This window comes from Giraffa tippelskirchi, chromosome 8, assembly GCF_054371585.1.
Source record: "Giraffa tippelskirchi isolate mGirTip1 chromosome 8, T2T-mGirTip1v1.2.pri, whole genome shotgun sequence".
In the NCBI taxonomy this organism is placed as follows: domain Eukaryota; kingdom Metazoa; phylum Chordata; class Mammalia; order Artiodactyla; family Giraffidae; genus Giraffa; species Giraffa tippelskirchi.
Window position 1 is genome coordinate 72,990,619 of NC_137282.1, and position 15,644 is coordinate 73,006,262.

General features: G+C 51.0%; 1 protein-coding gene across 3 annotated transcripts in view; it reads left to right on the forward strand.

Moving 5' to 3' along the window:
- Window positions 1–15,644, forward strand: part of LOC145518928 (uncharacterized) — a 480,773-nt gene that overhangs the window by 223,032 nt on the left and 242,097 nt on the right. The window lies entirely within an intron of this gene.

Here is a 15,644-nt window from a genome sequence, read left to right on the forward strand (position 1 = left end):
TCTCCTGGAGGGAAGACTCAGAGTGCAGCCCGCCTCTGACCTCAGGAGGTGGAGGGTCTGAGCCTGACCCTCGGCAGAGCCACACTGCCTCCTGGGAACGGTGAGTTGTTTTTTGTTGTTTCAAAAGTAGTAAAATTTTAAGAAAAGCTGTTTTCCTTCAAGGGTGGGGGGTCTTCTGCCTCCTCTGTTTTCAGAGCGCCCCCCCCCCCGCACTGCTGCCGCATCACAGAGGCCCCCCGCTGTGTCGGGGTGCGGCATGTGCCCCGTACAGAACAAGCTCGCCTGCTTCGCAGATGTCCTGGGAAACCCGGGCAGCGAGGTCTGGGGCCAGAGACCTGGGCAGCGGGCACAGGGCAGGCGGAGGTGCCCGGAGCCGCCTGTTACTGCCAGCGAGGTAGTCGGCCAACCTGCCTGGTGTGGGCAGTCCTGCCTTTGAGGTGGTCCTGCCAGCCCCTCCCACCCCAATCTGGCCAGTATCACCAGCAAGATGCTCCTGTCAGCCCTGCCTGGTCTGGTCAGCCCTAGCATTGAGGTGATCCTGTCACCACCCCCTCCTTAGTCCGGTCAGTCCTCCCAGACTAGTCAGCCAGCCGAGCACCCTTGAGTGGGGAGCTCCAATTCCTCTAAAGTATCCCAAGGTCATTTTCAAAGCATATGCAAAATCTGTGATCCCTTCAGAAAGTGCATTAATGCAAAAGACCGGAAGTGCTTGAGTGAGTCTGTTTTTATTAAGGATAATTTTACCAAAAAAATAAAAATCATTCTGGTGCTTGGACGATTTCTCCACTACATTTAAAACAAGGTTTTTACAATAGTCCATGAATCCACTACTGACCACCATGCATCTTCAGCCCTGAACAAGCAAGTCTGCCCGCTGAATGGGAGTCTGCTCCTAGAGGAGTCCCTGGGACTCTGGCCCCTGCTCAGCGATGGTTTTAAAGTCTGTGTCCAGCATGTGACTTAGTAACACGCATTTCTGAAAAGACCTCTGCCTCTGGGGCGTTTGGCCAGCTTCAGTCATTGCGGGCCGGGCGTTGTGTTGGCTCATTTATTGAAAGTGAGCCTCTGGAGCCTGGGGTGTCTGTCTGCACTGGGAGCAGCAGGTGCCAGGACCCGGGATGCTCTCCGGTGAGGGGCTCAACAGGCCATGCCTCAGGTCGAGTAGAGGTAGCCTCCACCTCAGGCTTGGCATGACCTTAGTGCTTGGCACGCTAAGTACACGGTAGAGGACCCAGAGCGTGCCGGTGTTGATCTAAATGTTTTCTCATCGGGTTTTCTTTTTAGGTTGTTGTGTGCTGGAAGGTTTTACCACAGCCTAGAAGCCAGATGCTGGACGTGGACGAGAAGTGACTGTTTCTGATGCTGGCATCAGCTCCTCCTCCTGTTAAACTGCGAGTCCCTCCTGAGGGTGGGGAGGGCCTCTGGAGAAGCAGGCGTGTCCTGTTCTTCCTGGAAGCGGCCCTTTGTCACCAGTGTCCTGGCTCTGAGGAGTGATGCATTTGTGCCCAGACCTCAGAAATGAACCACAGTGTGGTTGACGATCATGTACTTGCGGATGGAGACTTTTCAAGACAAATAAAGTGTCACGATGTCCTTGTCTGCCCCGCGTCCTGTCCTGAATGGTGTATTCCCATGGCCGCCAGGCTGTTTCTCAGGAGATGAGTCTGTGCCGGGCGGTGAGTGCTTGGTGCCTGGAAGGTGACCTGGCCGAGCCAGGGGCAGGCTCGGGGTCACGGGGCAGCAACCTATCCACACGCGCAGGGTGGGCCTCGGAGCCCCAACCCCTCGCCCCCCAGCCGGGGCTCCAGGCTCGCACCACACGCTTCTCATAGCGGACACGTGGCTCAGGCCGCTTCTATCCATGTTGGGGGAGAGGGGAAGACGAGTGAGTGAAGCCCAGAAACTCAGAGGAAGCTGGAAGCAGATCTGAGCGTGTGTTCAGAGCTCTCGTTCCTGCCCTGCGCGTTGGCCTGTTCTTTCAGGAGATGAACAAACACGATGCCAGAACCAGCTGCGGGCAGAGCAGCAGACCACAGGTGCTCTGGAGCCCATGCGTCTGGTCTCCTGGACAGGTGTGTTCAGGGGCAGCGTGAATTAGTCAGGTGTGTGGGGAAGGCAGGAACGGGGCATCCGAGAAAGGTGTGGACGTGGCCTGGCTGCTTCACGGAGACCTGGCGCTTGGTGCTGTTCTGCTCAGAGGAGTGACCGTGTTCTCAGAAGGTCCCTCTGGATGGGAGGCCGGCGGCACGGGGGGGACGTGCTGGAGACTGTGAGGCCAGCCAGGAGGCCGTCGAGAGATGGGACCAGGGAGACGCAAGTAAAATCAAAGAGTGCAGATGTGCTCAGCACAGGGACCCTCAGAAACTGGAGGAGGGGGTTATCTGCCCGTGGCTGTGTCTGGAAGCAGCTCCCTGCTGCTGGACATGGACGTGTAGTCACCTTCTCCTGAGGGTGCTCGGGCTCAGCTTCTCTTCCTCATCGGCCCGACAGGATCCCCGGATGTGCAGGGAGGGTCTGTGACCTGTGCCGTGGCCCGCTGCCTGGACTTCATCTCCGTGACGAGTTGAAATGTTTTCACCCTGGGCAGTGGGCAGGTGAATGCGTGCTGTTGCCTCCAGGACGAAGGAGCGGAGGAAGCTCGGAGCTCTGCCTCCCTGGGGCACAGGGTCCCTCCCACACCGCCCCCCTGCCGACTGCCCCATTTTGCTCCCTTTTTATTTACCACCTCTTGGGAAGTGTCGGTAAGCCTGTCTACACCAACACCTCTTCCTCAGACCCTTCAGGAGAGTGAGCAGCCCATCCTCGGGGGCCAGCGTTGCCCCCACTGTAATTTGGTTGTCAGGCTTTCGGGGTCTCTCCTTGACCCCTGGCCCCTGGAGCCCAGCAGGGCCTGCTTGTGTGTGTCAAACTGGGTGGTATCGGCCCTGATGCCTGCTGGAGGCGAGACATGCCCGCGAGGGCCCCAGGGCCGCGGGTGCGTTTCTCTCAAAGGCCTTGCCGGGGACGCTTCTGCAGCGACTTTAGTGCCTGCGGTTCCTGGAGCCGCGTGTGTTGCTCAGTGAGTGAGCTGTTGTCCTAGAATATTAACCAAAGAGAAACACGCAGACCTGGCTCCAGAACCTCCTGAGGCCATTCGCGTGTTCAAGCCGACGCCTTCCTGTTGGTCCAAGACTATCGGCCCAAGACTCGAGGGGATCTTACTGTCACTCAGACGGCTGAGCCCCCCGCCCCGAGTTGCTGGTTCAGTAGCTTGGGTGGGGGACACAGTGGCTGCGTTTTTGGTGCGTTCCCAGGTGGCACCTGCATTGTTGGTCTGGTGACCACAGCTGAGGACTGCTGGTCTAAGTTGAGGCCTTGCAGACAGAGAGGTGGCAGGTTTCCCAGGCACGGAGCCAACAGGTTGATTCAGGGCCGGGGAACCCCGTGTGGAGCTGCAGAGCTGCGAGACGGCCAGGTGTGTGTCCGTGGGCAGGGTGTGTTTCTGGGCAGGGTTGGTGGGTGCAGAGCCTGTGAGGGTGGGGAGGCTGGTGGCTGGTGGTCCTCCATCATATGCCCGATGAAGGTGTTTAACCGCTGGGACCGGTCTTCCAAGCAACACTTTCCCTTTGTGTGCTGGCGGCCCGGTTCTGGCGAGTTCTGTCCAAGGATGACCCCAGGACCCCGAGTCTCCTGTGTGTGCCGGGAGCCTCAGACAGCGCTGAGGACAGCCCCCTGAACTTCAGGAAAGAAATAACAAAAATGCCATCAGTCTCCCATGAAATTACAAGTTTCGCATCCCTGGAGGAGCCTCTGCTAGACACCACATTGGAAACAGAGTGGCGGAACAGGATAATTCTTAAATAGCATTGAGGGCAATAAATAAATGTTAAAAGTTAGCAGTAATCCTCAGAAAGTAAGTCTCTTATGAGATTCCTAATTTGGGTAAATTAAAAGACCTCTCTGGTTCATGATTTAATTTCGCGGCTTTCTTCCCTGTGGCCTCCATTTCTGTGTGAAATTAGACCTTTGGAAGAAATAACAGAACTGCAACCAAATCTGAAAATAGGCAAGGGTCCAGATGATGGTGTGGGGCCGGATTGTTCACGTAGCTGTGACCCGATGTTTGTTCGCGGCAAACTTGGTCATTTCTCAGAAAAGCCGACTGTTCAGCGAGGAGGTCTGAGGGCTCTGTGGGTGGTGTCAGAGCCTGCGGCGTTCTCACGGGTCTCCGTCTGCTTGAGGGGCTGGTGTTTGTCTGTCTCATCACACCCAGTCTTTATGCCTTCAAGGGCCTGACCTGGTGGAATGATCCCAAGGTGAATATGTGTCTGTGATTTTCCAGATATTTTGTCTTAGCCCCAGTGTCCTCGCTTGCGCCGTGCTCGAAGCAGGGATGACCCCTGTAGAAATGCCCAGTGTCAGGATGGGCTGGACGGTAGCCACGTGAATCCAACAGGGAGCCTCTCACGGCCCTTGACTCAAGACCCAGAGAGCCCTTTCCTTGGGGGTTGTCAGTGGGTCTTGGCCCCTGTGATCCAGGCGAACTTGACGGGGCAGGATGCTGCCATAAACGAGGTGGGTGGGACGCGCCCAGACTTTCACCTCGGTCACTTTCTGTTACAGGCCAAGGATGCATTTCGAATTTTTGCTAGATCTGGAGAGGATGCCTTTCAAATTTTCGCTGGATCTGGAGAGAGGTGCAGAATTCTCTTCCTTCTCTTTTAGGGCAGGTATCTGTCCGTGACCCTTGATGTGGCTGATTTTAAATAAAATTAGAATGCGAAATGTAACTGTAGGGTCTCTGAAATTTGGGGAAATAAGACAGGCTCAGCATTAGCACCTATCAGCTGATTTTACCAGGAAATGGACATCTTCTTTCAGGACTGCTTCAAGCTCATCATGTCAAAGCCAGGTTGTTATCCTTCATCCTAGAAACGCTTGGGGTCAGGCGCATGGGCTTGTTAACACGGGGCCTGCCACGTGTGCGGGCTCTGATCACAAGCTTCCTGAAGGGGTTTGGTTAGAACCTGCTTCTTATGTTCCTGTCCCTCCTTCCCCGCTGGGGTCTCCCAGACCCGCTGTGGCTGCAGCCCTGCTTGTGCAGCTGCGGCAGCCTCGCACGCAGACCTGGCAGTCCCACTTGTCCCGACACGCAGCTATCTTTTCCAGGCTTTCTCCCCACTTGAGTGAGGACCTGTGTCCTGGGGTCTTGCCTGCACACCTCCGTCTTGGGGCCTGGACGTGGTGGGGTGCTCCCCCAGCTCAGCTCCTCTGTCAGCCACTCTCAGGGCCTCGTGTGACCCTTAGAGTTCCTGGAAACTTTCCTCATGTTTCCACATCGCATCTTGTTGCTGTCAGTGTGCCAAGAGGGTCCCCCCTTTTTAAAAAAACGAGCGCCTCTTGTCTGGGGTGGAGCAGGATGTCAGAGCCAGATAGTGACGCTGATGTCGATGCAGAGAAGCATCACTGCTGAGCTGAACGCGTTCTGGACAGATGCCCTCAGCCCTTCCCCTGCTCCTGGGCTTTCCTCAGAGTTGGGAGCCGTGGCCTCAGTGCTGGGCGTGCCTGAGGGCATAGGACAGCCGTGAGCCGGGAGGTGTCCAGAGAAGGCGGCCGACTGTGGGCGGGAGGGGCTTCCTCCCCGCCGCCTTTCTGCCGCAGGGCGACGGGCTCCAGTCTGCTGTGGGCGCTGCTGGCAGATGGGGGCGAATCCGGGAGTGACGGCTCTGCCCGGCCTGCTGTGGCCACCCGGGACAGCTCCCCCAGAGCCCCAGTTAGGACGCATGTGTCCCCTAGGTGGAGCTGTCCACCTTCCTGTGGAGTCAGGACCGGCCCCGAAAGGGAGGGCTTCTGTGCCAGCAGGCGGGGGAGCCTGGTGGGCACCCACCCAAGGTGGAGTCTGTTCACCTTCCGTTCCCCTCAGACTGGGCAGAGGCGGCGACCCCAGCTGCGTCTCCCACAGCGCACGTGCGGGCGCAGCGTCCGTGTGGACGGCTTCGAGCGCCAGGTCGCGCCAGGTCGTGGCCCAGGGGTTGGAAGCCATCACGCGGCTCTGTCAGGAAGCAGATCCAGGCTGGGTTCCTGCGAGTTCTCAGGAAACGCTCTTCGTGACTTGGAGTCTATAATGGGTTCAATTTCTGACCGTGAGTCTCTGTTGGCTACCTACTGCCTTTATCTCGTGAAAGTGAACCCGCAAAGAGCAGTGCCTGGCTTGGACTGCTGCAGGTGCACATGAAAGAGGGCAGAGAGCAGAGCCCCAGGGTGCCTCCTTGGCGCTCACGCCTGCTGCCCCAGGAGCCTCCTGGACACAGGACCCTAAACTCTCCTTCCAGTAAACCCAGGGCTGCAGCCCTGAAAGGCCCGACTTTGTGGCTGCCGCCTCCCTCCTCCCCAGCCCCCGGGGCCCTGGCCTCCGGGCTGATTCTCAGCCCTGCAAGCTCCCCTGTCTCTGCCACCCGGGGCTCGCCTGTCACCTCACCCCGTCCCCAGATCCCCTCCTTTACTTTCGATGCTTTTACCTCCGTTTGACATGTATGTTCCTGACTGTGTCAGAGGCTGCAACACTTAAATCTCTTTTCTTCCTCTTTTCTCCCCACGAAAAGGTGAGCACATTTGCTCTGTTCCTCACTTCCTTCAGGAGAACGTCAGCTCCGCGGGATGCGCTGTCATCTGCCTTGATGTCTGCTCTGTGGTGCACGCAGAGGGCCTGGCGCCGGAGGGGCCTCCGGCCGCATCCTGGGGGGAGCTTCGCTCAGGGCTGTGCCTGGCCCCGCAGCCGTGGTCCAGCTTCTCTGTGCCCGCATCCCAGCTATACAGTGAGGGGTGCAGGAGGTGAACATGTTCAGGGTTTGGTTGGTGGAGGAGGACTAGGTGAGGAAGACTGCTGCTGCTGCTGCTAAGTCGCTTCAGTTGTGTCCAACTCTGTGCGACCCCATAGACATCAGCCCACCAGGCTCCCCCATCCCTGGGATTCTCCAGGCAAGAACACTGGAGTAGGGTGCCATTTCCTCCTCCAATACATGACAGTGAAAAGGGAAAGTGAAGTCGCTCAGTCGTGGCCAACTCTTAGCGACCCCATGGACTGCAGCCCACCAGGCTCCTCCATCCATGGGATTTTCCAGGCGAGAGTACTGGAGTGGGGTGCCATTGCCTTCTCCCGAGGAAGACTAGAAATTTCCTATTCAATTTTGTTGATTTATTCTATTAGAAATTATGAAAAGCGACCCGGCTGTAGCAAAGCTGTCCAGTTGCTAGTAAATTGGTGGTAAATAGAATAATACCAGGTGGTTATTAACAGAAACATTATTTTTGAAGCATAATGTGAGTTTAATTACCTTTATTTCCCTAATGGTTTCATTTCTGTTCTGCCTCTACTGCAGTCTCTAACTCTGTATGGTATAAAAGCATTTGTCAAAATGTGCATCTTACCAGGGTGCACATTCCACGTCACCTCTTGGTCAGAAGTCAGTGCTTCTTTGGATTTGAATTTGTGACCTGAAACCCCACCGAGCCCCCCAGCCCTGTGTGTGTGTGCGGCTTTGCAGACGTGGGTGTGTCCTTGGAACTGGCTGCGTGAGATGTTCTCTGTTAAAGACTCCCCAGAGACGCCCGGGTGGTGCCACATTCAGATGTGGGTGTTGGGTGCCTTTCGCATGATGTGTGTGTGTTTCTGCCCCTTGGTGCCCCAGAACCCACGTCACGCGTGTGAGCACGTGTGCTGGCCCCCTCACGTCAGCGCCCGTCCACGTCCTGGGTTTCACAAGTCTAAGCGCGGCGTGACACCTTTCAAGCCCTGAGCCACAGAGACGCCAGAGGAGCGGGTGGGTGGCGGCCGTCGGTCCTCTGCTCACCGTGCGGTTCACCTGGACATCCAGGTGTCCAGTGAGCGGTCACTGGGTGAGCGCCAGGCTGGGAGGCCCTTGGGCGTTTGCCTTTCTGCTCTGTCAGAACAGAATGTAAGGTTTGCAAGTAGTGCCACTAAGATATAATCCACATTCCGTAACATTGACTCAAGCACACATTTCAGCAGACTTCAGCCTCCGTGCCGAACTGGCCTCCACGCCAGCTGCACCGCGACAGCACTCTCTCCAGGACAGTTTCTGTCACCGGTAGAGGAAACCTGTCCCCCTAAGCGGTCTCCACCCACTGTCCCCTCCCTCAGCTCCTGGCAGCTAATAACCTACCTTCTGGCTCTGTATATTAGCTTATTGGGAGCATTTTATATTAAAAATTATATGATATGTGGTCTTTGGTATGGCTGCTTTCTCTTAGCAAGGCTTCAAGTTTCATCTGTGTTTTAGGACATATTAGCACCATTTATTGCCAAACAATAACCCATTGTATGGAGATGCCATGTTTTATTTATCTCTTCATCAATGGATGGGCGTTTGCATTGTTTCTTTGTTTTTTTGCTGTTGTGTTTCGGATAATGTTGCTGTGAACAACATGTATGTGGACACGTGATTTCTTTTCTCTTGGGTATAAAACCAGAAGGAATCACTGGGTCGTATGGTGACTCTGACTCCTGAGGAGCCCAGCGCTGGTCCCCACGTGACTGCAGCATTTCGTATCCCCACCAGTAAACATGAGGATTATGCCTCCACATCCTTCCCTACGTTTTTTATCATCTGTCTCTTATGATAGACACTCTGTGAACGTACAGAGGTATCTGTAGTTTTAAGTTGCATTTTCCTGAAAGATATCATGTTGAGAATCTTTTTGTGTGTTTATTGGCCACTTGTATATCTTCTTTGGAGAACTGTCTCTTCAGATCTTTTGCTGATTTTAAGAAATTACATTATTTGTCTTTTTGTTATTGATTTGTAAGAACAATTAATATATTCTGGATACAAGTTTCTTATCAGTTTATAATTTGCAAATATTCTCTCCCATGTTGAGTGTTGTCTCTTGACTTTCTTGATGGTGTATCTTCAGCACAAGAGTTTTGAATTTTAATGAAATCCAATTTACCTATTTTTGTCTTTTGTCACTTGAGCTTTTTGTGTAGTGCCTAAAAAAAATCATTGAATGTGGCCACAAGGAATTATTCCTATTAAGAGTTTTATGATTGCAGCTCTTACACATAGATCTACAGTCCATTTTGAATTAATTTTTATGTATGGTGTGAAGTAGGGATCCAACTTCCTATTTTTACTTGTGGAAATCTAGTTGTCCCAGGGAAATTTGTTGAAAATCCTGGTTTTTTCCTGCAGTGAATGGTCTTGACATCCTTGTAGAAAATTGCTTGTAATGGTTTATTTTGGAGCTCTCAGATTTAGTCCATGGATCTTCATGTCTGCCTTGTGTGAAGAGATGAAATGTAATTTTTCCTTCTTGCTTGAATATCTTAGAGTCTTAAGGCTTTCAGGAGTGGACTTGATGTCATTCCAGTGCATTGTGTATGAGTAGTTCAGGGTCTGGGACCCACCTGCATGGGTTAAACTGCCAGGTGGGGACTGTTTGACCCAGGGAATGTCTCAGGTTCTTAATCTGCAAAGAAAAACCTGCCTGATAGGAACGGCGTATGGTTTAAGTGGAGACGTGTGTGTAAAGCACGCAGATGTGCAGGGCGGGCGTGGTATGTGTTCCCACCACCCTTCGCTATCCCATGAGGTTATTTATTGTTTTTAAGAGGAGGACACAGTCCTGGTTTAGCAGGAAGTAAGTGAAGAGGGTGGAAATCAACTGTGCCACATCTGACTGCAGAACCAGTGTTCTCTGTTCTGAGTTGGGCTTTCCTTGTGTCGTAACGGCTGATTTTAAAACTTGCCTCCTTGTGGTGACAAGGAGTGGCTGGTCAGTTGTGGCTACTTTCTGTGAGCCAGGAGAGACCCAAGACTATCCCTGTGAGGCACCCAGCATGTGTGACCGGGTCGTACCTTTTCTGCTTAAAGTGATTTCTAACCAGAGAGTACAGTGATGAATACTGATCTTGTGTACTTGGACCGCACAGTCTGGATCATTGGTCAGATTAGATTCTTTGGGTAGAAATAACGTGCTTGATTTGGGGCCCCGAGATCACAGGGGTCTGAGACCAGACAGGGCATCAGCGGGCGTGGCTTTGTCTACGGTTCTGCCACTGGAGCCCAAGGTCCAGGAGCAACTCCTTCCCCTCATGGGTCTCTTATTTGCTTCTGAGAAATGAGCAGCTGTCATGAGATATTCCCCTGGGGACTCCCTCTGTCTTTAAAACTCAGTGTGCCTGTAACAGTGAGTAGGCGATTTCCCCAACTGTATTGATACAACATGAGCCATCTACAGAGGAGAAAAATGGAGAAACAGCCACGATGTTACTGTTTGAGTCACAATCGGAACTCAGTTTTTCAGGAAGTATGGTAAATTATGGGCTTCCCAGGTGGTGCAGTGGTAAAGAATTCACCTGCCAATGTAGGAGATGCAGGAGATGCCTGGATTTGATCTCTGGCTCAGGAAAATCCCCTGGAGAAGGAAATGGCAACCCACTCCAGTATTCTTGCCTGGAAAATCCCATGGACAGAGGAGCCTGGCGGGCTACAGTCTATGGCATCGCAGTCAGACATGACTTAGCAACTGAGCATGCACGCACACTCATGGTGAATTATAGAATTTTCATAATGAGATTGATAAGAGATTGACAAAGTAAAGTCTCTGTCATTAAGAAGTTACATCTCGTTTTAAGATAAATTCCTCTAAGTATGTCCCAGGGGAGAATGGTGATGAGGATGTCATCAGTAATTTACTAAAAACCTATTGTGTCTGAGTCTTCATATTGTAAGGATTTTATATCCATTTTCTCTTAAGTTACTGGGAAAATGTGTAACACTGTGAGCAGTGTTAGAAATTTAAATGCTTTGAATATGAGGCCTCTTATGCCTGGATAATCTTAGGGCCTTTAAGGTTTGGGTGCATTTTCCTTCTTGGTTCCCACCCAGGGTCCCCCCACGTAGAAGTATTCAGCTAGCACGAGATGTTTGCACATCTTGCTAAACTCCTTATTTAATATCCCATGAGAATAATACTTAGCCTTTTCTCCTTTGTTAAAGTTAAATTCATTGTGATTTTCTCTCTGGTTTACTGTGGGAAAGGTAAGACGCATAGAAGAAGAATATACTCTGTGATCCCACATCCAGCTCTGAAATAGTTGCTGTCACCGAGGCTAAATGGCAGCCACTCCATGCAACAGCAGATGCAGACCCGCAGGGCCATGGTGACGCGTGCACGGCGACACACGCACGCTGGACTCACATCTGCAGAGGGCAAACTTGGGCTTGTGTGCGCCTAGGGTTCCAGCCAACTTTTAACCGTTAATCATTATCTGTAACATACAAGTGCAACTGTTTTAAGTGTGATTATACTATATGAGTTTAACGCTTACGAGTTTTTCATGTACATATAATGATTTTTTTTCCCAACCTTGTCCCCTTTTCTTGACCTTTAAGTTAAAAATTTTCGCTGTGACATATAACAACATCTAAGAACACATGTGTGTTGAGAAGCCTCAGTGTTTTCTCTGACTTGAAGTGCAGATTCTCAGAGACCTTGATGCATTGGGTCCCGGGGGTGGAGACCCTGCATTTTGCACGAGCTCCCCGACAGACTCTGACGCGCGGCCACAGGGGCCCCACGGAGGCTGCGGCAGCCAGGAGCGGCGTGCAGGGCACGGCCGGGGGTGGGCGTGTGAGCCGAGCAGGGCGCTCCCCGGTGATGCCCAGGCGCCCGCCTGTCTCAGAGCCTCCTGGGAGAGCTGGCCCCAGGGTCCATATGGCATCTTCAGGGGCTACTTGGCTGAAAGCAGCTGCCCTTGCCATCTTGGCCGCAAGGTGTCCTCAACATAAGACTGTTTTATCCTTGATGTAAAGTGATCGCACAGCGCGGGCACATGTGCAGACAGATGCATCTTCAGCGTGCAGGCCCAGATCTTAGTAGTCTTAATGCCTCTGTATAAGATGACGCACTAAGAATATTTTATTAAAAACACACAAGAGAGAATTTTAGACTGTGTGTGTGTGCGGTGAAGGATTTGCTCCTGCGTGATTCATCCTAACAGCGCTTCTTGAGCTCTCAGCTCCCCAGTCGCCGTGTGGACAGTAAAGTCAGATCCAGTCCCCTTGTCACTTGGGCTTTTCTGACTTAGTCCTGTGGGGAGCCCAGCTTGTCCAGAGGTCTCCAGGAAGCCCCCGTGGTCCCTCTGAGGGGCCCTGGGCCTTGCTGGGCAGGGTTCCTTCCTCTCTGAATGGAGGCTGTGGAGTGGAAGGCTTGTTTTGTTTTAAATTCTGACCTGTTAGGAATTCATAAAAGTGTAGACGCAGATATATTTATGATTTCCCATGCACGCCACGTGAAGTCCCCAAGGAGGCAAAGAAGCCAGGCTTGCCCCATCCGACCCACATCCTCCAAAGTCCAGCTTGGCTCCAGGGTGGGTTGTTGAGTGCTGAGCTCTGCGTGCAGGCATGTCGGCAGGGGAGTCAGAGCCCCCACCGTCCACCAGCCTGCGCCTGACTCACAGCCCCGCACCCCTCACAGATAGGACGCTGTGAAGAGTGGGCTCCATCACCGTCAAGGGATCTCTCTCTCTTTCTGCTCTTCCCTTCCTCCTCTCACGCCTTTATTTCGTCTCTCCACAAGCACTAACGATTCATTTTACATACAGTGCGTGGCAAGTGCTGTGGGATGTTCTAAGTGGAAGAACTGTAACCACTGACTTCAGAGATACTCGGAGGGAGAGAGCATGTCACAGCTTGTTGTAACGCAGCACATCCTGTTCATGGAACAGTCGGTGCTGAGACTCAGGGGAGGGCACTGAGGGGCACTGGTGGGGTGGCTGCTGCACCCGGGCACATGTAGAGGCAATAAGTCACCGGGCAGAGTCCTTGGAGGGGCCAGGCCACGAGGCTGAACCAGGGGCAGTGAGGGGCACTTGTGTGGTGCAACCCCCTGGTTTGTGACTGGCCTTGCCTGGACCCCCGCCTGTTTTGGTGACCCGGTCACTTACGGGGTCCATGTGATGGGCTTGGTTATAGTGTTCCAGAAAGGGGGTTTGCGTTTCTGAGAGAGGACCTGCAGAAGCATCAGGTGCTTACACATTCCTCCAGGGGACTAGAAATGCCTGTAGGTCATCCATAGTATCAGATTTCAGACTCAGGGCCTTTCCCCAAATGCCTGTCTATGCAGCAAGCCCAGGTGCCCAGGTTAACCAAATGTATGAACCTAGGAAGAAAACCAAGGATGTGACATAATTAGTATATCTGTCAACATTCCTTCTCATTGTGGAATTATTACACCACCAGGCTGAGCTTTAATTCATATGTGGGTGTGTTACAGACACAGGAAGTAGGTCTAATGTACACTGCTGTTTGCGTTTTTTTTTTTCTTCAAAAGTGGTGAAGAGATCCTTTCTGTTCGATTTTGCAAATGTGGGTTATTTGAAAGACTCAGAGTCAAATTGTGGGTAACCTAGAACCTTCTCTGTCCCTTTGGGCAAACTGTTTAGTCCTCAGGTTCCTAATCTATACAGTGCCTTCCTCATATGACTCCTGTGAGGTCTGAGGCAACATAAATGCCTCGCACATACTCAGCAAGCAAGTTAGAAGCTCTCACAGGAGGGCAGGCGGGACCCCAGACTTTGTCCTGGCCCCGCGGCCAAGACATCCTTGAAACCAGTCCTGAGAAAATGAGACGGGAAGTGATCTAGTGTAACATGTGTGGACCGTGAAGAATGTCTCAGAAGAACAAAACTAGTGCCCTGAGGACCAGCAGGAATTGGTTAATGGATGCTGCGCCAGGAAACAGGATGATCCTGGATTGAGTTGGTTGATGGGTATTGCGGTAGGAAACAGGGTAATTCCTTGATTGAATTGCAAACGGCCCAAGTCATTCTGCCTGACATACTGGGAAGTAGTGGGATGTCACCATAGCAACCAAGCCTGCAACCACTGCAGGTTGGCAAGTAGCAAAAAATCATTACAATATTTAACAACCAAACTTTAATACTTTATTTTCCATAATCGTCACTGTAGTTTGCCCTTCATAACAGAATGGATTCTCATTCTATTTATTGAAACTTGTTCCACACTGCACTGAGAGTAAGGATTTATATTTGCCAAAAGATGAAAAGGGGCCTTTTGAGGAATTTAACTTTTATTTGGGCCTTTTTGTGTAAAGAACCCGTCGTTAGTGCTACAACAAATTTGATTGTTACACTTGCTTCATTTCCTGGTTTCAAGATTAACGTTTGATGTCTGGGACCTGTTCACCATCAAAAGTGCTGAAATTGGTGGCTGAGAGTTTGCTGCAGTGTTTCTTGGAAGGTTCCTTCCTTTATTTATTTCCTATTTTTATTTTCCCAGTTAGAACTTATGCACCTACACACAGAGTGACACAGGCACTCCGCATAGCGCCCCCGGAGCTGCATGTGTGCTCACACACGGCGCTTAAAACTGCGCCCTGCTAGCTCAGCGTTGGGTTCAGTGACCGAGCTTCGTTCTTAGACAAAAATCTTGAGTTTGTAGGGGGCAGTTCCTCCTAGGATTTGGAGGCTGGTTTTACCATCACGCAGACGCCAGTCTTTGGATCACTGGATCATCAAGATATTCTAACTCACTATATATTAGAATACATTATGTCAGTGCAAATATTTATGTGTCCATGGAATTCCTTAATACTAGAAAAATTAAAACAGAACAATTTGTAATTTCCCCCAGGATTAAATGCCCAGAAGTTGTCAGATAATGAATGACTGCTTAATTTAAATAAAACAAAACTGCAGAAATTAATTTCTCAGAAACTAACATTATTTAGAACATTTACGTTTACCCTTTTGCATTGTTGTAGTTTTGTTCTGTTATAGTTGTCAAGATTTAAAACTGTTTTGTGGACTGAGAACAATCACCTCCCAAATAATTGAACTGTAAAGAAGAGCCATAACTTACCTAGAAAGATTTTTCATCATCAACTTTTTTCATTAATGCTTTTTGTTTGTTTTATATAAAGCATTGGAACAAAATAATAACAGCCTTCTTAGCCCATGACACACAAAAATAGATTTTTCTTCACTGAGCATTTAAATTGCACATGCAAAATTAACTAGTTTGCTTTTACAGCAATACATGCTGACGTGTCACATGCTCAGAAAAACAGTTACACATGTAGGATCAACTTTCCAAAACATTTTACTGAGAAATCAAATCTATGAAACAGATAGTTTTGTAGAGGAGACACTTTGTTACGTGTCTAATAATGTGGTGAAACTTAACGACAGTCTCACAACATAAAGTGGTTGCTAGTGGATCAGGGCTGGTAAGATCTATTCTAGAGGAGATGGAAGGTGAGTTCATTAAGGGCTTCAGCTTACTAAACTGGCAAACTAATTTCTATTTTTCATTTTAAACTTTAAGGACTGTGACTTAGAATCATTCAAACTTTTCAAATCTCCTCCTTCTACTGAGTATAATGCAATAAATGCTGCAGGCCCTCTACCCGTGTAATGTTTGGGCTTTATGTGGTTTAATGTTTGCATTAGATAATAAATGTTTGCATTACTGAACAGTCCTGTTGACAGACAGTTCTCCTCCAGAATGTGCAGCCGGACGCCTGTCCTCTTGTCAGTGCCAGGGCCGCCCCAGGACAGTGGGCACAGCCCTCCTGGGCCTCACCCTCTGCTGGGCCCTCGTCTAGCCGCACCAGGAGTC